The sequence below is a fragment of the Octopus bimaculoides genome, chromosome 13 (genome assembly GCF_001194135.2).
Source record: "Octopus bimaculoides isolate UCB-OBI-ISO-001 chromosome 13, ASM119413v2, whole genome shotgun sequence".
Taxonomy (NCBI): Eukaryota; Metazoa; Mollusca; class Cephalopoda; order Octopoda; family Octopodidae; genus Octopus; species Octopus bimaculoides.
Window position 1 is genome coordinate 55,001,874 of NC_068993.1, and position 7,157 is coordinate 55,009,030.

A 7,157-nucleotide genomic window follows, 5' to 3' on the forward strand; every position below is an offset into this window, starting at 1 on the left:
ACGAAATACCGCTAAGCATTAGGAATCTAATAACCTATTCTAACATAAGGAATATCTTTAGAGTGGCGAGCTGGCAGAATCGTTACCATGGTGGACGAAATGCTTAGTGGCATTTCTTCCGCCGCTACGTTCTGAGTTCAAATTCCGCTGAGGTTGACTTTGCCTTTCATCCTTTCGGGGTCGGTAAAATAAGTACCAGTTGAGCGCTGGAGTCGATGCTATCGACTTAGTCTCTCACCCGAAATTGCTGGCCTTGTGCCAAAATTCGAAACCAATATAAGTTGGCGAGCTGGCAGAATCGTTACAGCGCCGGGTAAAATGCTTCGCGGCATTTCTTCTGATTCTACGTTTCGAGTTCAAATGCCACGGATCTTTTTTAAAACGGGGGCCACATTTTTCATTAACGAAACACTTTGAAACTTGGAACACTGGTAGAATGTGTCATATAAAACATCTTTTTCTCTTAGTCTTCTTTAAAAAAAAAGAAATCCATAAGTTATTCCATGTTAAAGTTGTCGTATTTCTGTAATTTCAACCAATCACTGACGTCCATTCAGCCGATATACATTAAGTGCCGACTACATAAACAAACGATTCTGAAACAATTAACCCTAACCCTAACCCTAACCCTAGGGTTAGGGTTAGGGTTAAAGCAAATTTAAAATGAAAAAAAGCAAATAAAACGAAGGTATGGAGATTAAATACGCTTTACATCGCTTAATCAGCCAAAGGAGTAAATATAAACAACTGAATACTTGTCAGTGATTGGTTGAAATTATCGAAATAAGACAATTTTTTACATGAAATAAATTCGAATACAAAAATATTTTTCTGTTCTATAACACAAAATAGATAAGTATACGAAGTTTGAAAGTCTTTCCGTACCAAAAACACTACGTTAAACATTAATGAAAAATGTGGCCCCCGTTTTAAAATAGATCCAATGCCACTAAGGTCGACTTTACTTTTCATCCTTTCAGAGTCGATAAAATATGTACCAGTTGAACACTGGTGTCGATGTAAGCGACTTAACTCCTACTACGAAATTGCTGGCTTAGTACCAAAATTTAAAATCAACATAAATTATCTGGGTTGTCTTTTGACAAGATACGTCAGATTTAATTCAATGGCATTTTCTGATGGTGTGAACTAGTTCCCTTCTATGAAAGGTTCTGTGTAAAAATCATAGAAAATCACACGGCTCTTATTAGTCGTTGATTTTATTTACAGTTAAGTACCTACTTCTCATACAAATATACAGTACATCACCTTTGTCGATTTCATCATTAACCTTCGTATTCTCAACATTCTTAAAGTAGCAACAATAAGAGAGATTCCAAAGCACAAAGGAATATCTATTTATTCTTTTTCGCAGCTGATGAACAAAAGTCTTGTTTGTTACAGGATATCAATGGTTCAATCACAGAGTCCAGGGCGTTTCTAGTGGCAAGGGTAACAAAGGAATAGGGAATATTCGTAACTTAACGGAAAGTGAATATCAGAAGAGTTTCGTCTGCACCGATTTTTCCTTCCGATATACATCGGTGAAAGATATGCAGAAACAAACAAACCAGCAAACATACATACATACATACATACATACATACATACATACATACATACATACATACTCGGCGCAGGCGTGGCTGTGTGGTAAGAAACTTCTCAACCACTTGGTTTCAGGATCAGTCCCACTGCGCGGCACCTTGGGCAAGTGTCTTCTACTATAGCTTCGGGCCGACCAAAGCCTTGTGAGTAGATTTGGTAGACAGAAACTGAAAGAAACCTGTCGTATATATATCTGTGTGTGTGTGTGTGTGTGTGTGTGTCAGAGTGTCTGTGAATGTCCCCCCACCACCATCATCGCTTGACAACCGATGTTGGTGTGTTTACGTCCCAGTAACTTGGCAGTTCGGCAAAACAGACCGATAGAATAAGTATTAGGCTTACAAAGAATAAGTTCTGGAGTCAATTTCTTCGACTAAAAAATCCTTCAAGACGATACTCCAAGATGGCCGCGGTCAAATAAGTGAAATAAGTAAAAGAATAAAAGAATACAAGCATGCACGCACATACATACACACATACATATATATACATACACACGCACATACATACGTATATACTTACACTCCCATACATACATACAATACACTCACATACAAGTATGATTGCCTCGTCTTCCCAGATGACTGCTATCTCTCTGAGTTTCTTCGTTGTCAATGGCATTTCTGACCTTCCGTCAATGACCTCTCAGATAACTAGTCAAGCCCGCTGCAGATTTGCATTGTTTGAAGCATAGGTGACAGACGTGAGTTCTAACTTGCACAGGATTGATGGGATCACTTTGTGATATACAACGTAACAGAAAAAAAAGGGAACCAGCCAATACAGAAAGGAATGTGATACGACTATCACATATATACTTGCGTGGAGGTGCAATAGCACTCCACCCTTAACGTAGTTCTCGGGTAGATTCAAGGCTGACCCTTTGAATTACAGGTACAACAGAAACAGGAAGTAAGAGTGAGAGAAAGTTGTGGTGAAAGAGTACAGCAGTGTTCGCCACCATCCCCTGCCGTGGAACTTTAGGTGTTTTCGCTCAATAAACACTCACAACGCCCCGTCTGGGAATCGAAACCGCGATCCTATGACCGCGAATCCGCTGCCCTAACCACTGGACCATTGCGCCTCCATACATTCACGATAATATGTAAATATATAATATAATTTTTACACTTTTCAAAGTCATCTCGCGGGCCGGATGAAACCCTGCAGCGGGCCGTATGTTTGATACACCTGGACAAGATCCTTCTCTTCTGAGAAATATTGGCCATGTGCCAAAATATGAGAGAATATATTCTATTAGTTTGATAAATCAATGCAGCTGTGACTTGCAATACAGTTTTCAATATTGATCGTGATAAATAATGCATACGATATGAGACATTGGGTTTAATCTTTAAAGAATAATGATAATACACAAGCGAAAAAGATGTCATCGAGATGAAGACAAAGAAGACAGGTTTCAACAAGTTTGTTGGTGAGTTTTACAAACAAACACACACACACACACACACGCACACACACACATGCATGCATACACACATATACGCACACGCTCTCTTTCACACACACAGACGCACGCACACATACATACATACACACATATACGCATACACTCGCTCTCTTTCACACATACACACACACGCACGCACATATATGCACAAATCTTACTATAATGAGCGTTATGTTCATCCGTCTGTCTGTCCATCCGTCTGTCTGTCCGTCAGTCAGTCTGTTCCCTTTTCACGATCAAACAGCTGGACCAATGGTCACGATGTTTTTCGGGATTACGAAGGAGGTAATCAGAATAGTCTTTAGCGAAAAAAAATGTGAAAAAGTATAATTATTTAGTGGATATCAAGTTTTGTATAAATAAATCACCTTTGATTCTTTTTGTTAAAATTCCGGTGACGAGGATTAACTCTGAATTTATCCCCCACCCCCACGCCACCCCGTATATAGTTTGTGAATTTAGAGGATTTAGATTTGCGATATTATTCCTTTATTTCCCATCGTAGAAGAGCAGATTTGCAATCTTACTATAATGAACGTTATGTTCGTTTGTCCGTCTCTTTATCTTTTCCCTCTTCATGTCCATGGTTACGATATTTTTCGGGAATACAAAGACGGTCGTCAGGAAGGGTTTTAGCATTAAAAAAAAATCAGAAAATACGATTATTTCCTATGTATCGATTTTTGAATTGATAAACCACCTTCGCATTTTTATTAAAAATTCAACGACCACGAGTAACTCTGGATTTTCATCGTATAGCTTGTGGCCCCGTCGTAGATACGAAAGGGGTCACGAGGACGGTTAATAGCGAAAATAAAATGGGAAAAGTGTGTCAGTATATTGTGTGTATGATTATTTAGTGGATATTGAAGTGAGTAAGTCTCGAGCAGGATTCGAAACGGCTAATCGAAGTGGCTGTTGTTTACATCTCAATTTTGTCAATCAAAATAACCCATGGTACCAGAACATCCAGATATTATTCACATAGAACAGTGAGAGGAAAGTCTTAGCTTGATTTTTTTTTTTTTTTTTTTTTTTTTTTTTTTTTTTGCAATCCTAAAGATCCGCTCGTGCATTTACAACAAACAAGGTACAGGGCCAGTTTTTTGATCGTCTGCGTGTATTTTTATCCACTCCGATGTTTACACATGGCCAGTTATACGTCGCTATAAGTAGAGCAACGAACTCCAGTAATTTGAAAATTAGTGTCGACCAAACAGAAAATATCGTCTACAAAGAAGTTTTATAATTATATTCATATTAGCGAAAGGAATATGATTCGTAATTTAAATAAGGAAATTTGTGAACTTTGAATGTATAAACAAGCGTAAAATAGTGTAAACAACTAAAATAAAAGTATATCTAAATAACATTTTTTTCCGTAATACTTTTTATGTAGTGGTCGCAGGAAGCTCTGGCTTTCGTTAGGAGTAGTTCACATAACCATTCATGATACAAAGGCTGGGAGCCTATTTCAATTCGGGAGTGAATCGTCATCACTTGTCACTTAGTCGCAAACATGTCATATAGCTGCAATAGAATGCTGTATCACCAACAATAATGTGATTTCTCTGAGATATCACCCAGTAATCTATCAAGTCCATTTACGCATTTCTCAATACACCGCTGTTATGATTTACCTCTCTCATTTTATGCCTCCATCGTAGATGGGTATATCTGCTAGTATTAACAATTAATGCTTTGCGAGTCAACGAGAGAACCTTTGCCGTAGTCCCTCGACCTACAAGAAGCAGAAACTAAATCTCCCACGAATCAAACGCAGCTCACCTTAGAGAAGAATATATTGCATAGTATAGCATAGCACTGACTCCCTTTCACATAAGAATAAAATGAGATGGTCACGGCTAGAATGTGCATTTGATTATATAGGTTCGCTGTCCTGAAGGCTAACAACAACACTCGGACTTTTTCAGTTTGGCTGCCAAGTTACGAAAATTCAGAGTTTATTGAATTTTAAAATTTGGTACATATCAGGAGATATTTCACTTTTTCCAGATTTTTTTTTTTTTGTCTTTTTAAGTTATAGAGTTGTAAAGTTTGATAATGTTCACTCAGTCAGAAGCCAAGATTTGGAAGCTGTCGCTTTGCGCGTGTCAACAAGTGTTGTCAACTGTAATCAAATGAAATACAGACGGGATTCTGTTTTAAGCATGCCAAATAACCCATCATGAATTTTTCATTTTTTGGAATTTTCAGAGAATCTTGACGAATGTGTATTCTACACACAGGAATTCATACGATTATGTAAAAACCAAAACAGTGCGTGATTTAAGGCCTATTTAGCTATTATTTTTAACATGTCTCATCACCACCTCAGTTAATAGTATATATTTGTCAACACGTGCTTTCTCGCAGACAAAAAAGTTCTCATGTTTGGCTTGTTACTTAGGTAACAGGCTTGAATGTGTCTGTGACTAACGATTGGCTAAAATTATCAAAAATTTGCAAATTTTAAAAGCTATTAACTCTTTATTGATTTATGGCGAAAATGAATTTCAAGACATTGATTAGCAGATAAAACTATTATCATTACACCGAATATGAAATCAATTCGAACAGGATTTGAAGAGATTGAAAATTAGCAGCTAAACAGAAATGATTAACAAATTCCAAGAAGAAGAAAAAGGAGGAGGAGGAGGAGGATAAAATAATAATAAGAAGAAGAAGAAGAAGAACAACAACAACAGCAGCAGCAGCAGCAAGTACTATGTTTACTTCTGCTTATTCGCATATGTTCACGATCGATCTAACGATCGTGGTTTCGATTCCTGCACCCAGTGACACGTTGCGTTCGCTCTTTTTTTTTGTTTTTTTTTTTGTCTTTTCTGTTTGGATCTTTGCGGTTTTACAGAACACTTCATTTTTCGTTGCTCCAGTCCCACCCAGCTGCAAAAATGGCTAACCTTGCGACGGACTGACCTTCTGATGTGAGGTGGGGGTGGGGCGAGATATGGAGAACGTTGGTCTGCTCGTCTAGTCAGCGACATGGCATCATCGCAAGCTAAAACGATGCAAAGCACATTGTCTCCAACATCCGATAGTCCGATCAATCACGTGATCAATCATGTGATCACGTGATCTTCGTTCTCAATTCAAATCGTGCCATGGCCAACTTTGCTTTCTATCCTTTCGGCGTCGCTGAAATAACGTACCAGTCAACTACTGGCATCGATGATATCGATTAACAACCAACCATTCCACCCCCACCCCCCACTCCGCAACAATTCCCAGGTTTTGCGTCTGTCCAAGACATAAGTCCTGGTAGTCCTGTCTCACCTTCGTCCGAGTTTAGGGAGTCAGAAAGACGACAGGTTTCTAAAGGAAAGTGGGGTGTAAAAGAGGATGTAGAGAAAGAGTAAAAGACAGAGAGAGAGGGGGAGGGAAGACAGAGATAGAGACAGAGACAGAGAGAGGGAGTAAAGAGAGTGAGATGGTAGTAATTGTGCATGAGTGTAAGGATTATGGGGAGAAAATGTTAAACGTCGTCTAAGAGAGAGAGGGAGTGAATGAGAGAGGGGGAGAGGGAGTGAGAGAGAGAGAGAGGGAGAGGGAGAGAGAGAGAGAGAGAGAGAGGCAAAGAGTCGGGGAAGTAAAAGAGGAGTAGGAGGAGGAGAAGGGGGAAGGCTGATGTCAGAAGTCAAGAGGTCAGAAATCAAAACTGGAAACAATAGAAAAAGCACTTAGAGGACCAAGGAGTGTGTATGTGTGTGTATGTATGTGTGTATGTATGTGTGTATGTATCTGTGTATATGTGTGTGTGTGTGTGTGTGTGTGTGTGTGTGCTTGTGTGTGGAATACGTGCATTTTTGTGTATGCGCATATATATATGGTCCATGTGCGTATATTTGTGAATATGTATGTTCTTATTCTGTTTTGTGTATGTATGTATGTATGCAAGCATTCGCATATGTACAAGTGTATGTGTGTACAAATGTGTATGTCTACGCATCCGCATGTGCATTTGCCTATGTCCATGTGTATGTGTGTGTATGTCCATGTGTGTGTGTGTGTGTGTGTGTGTGTGTGTGTGTGTGTGTGTGTGTGTGTGTGTGTGTGT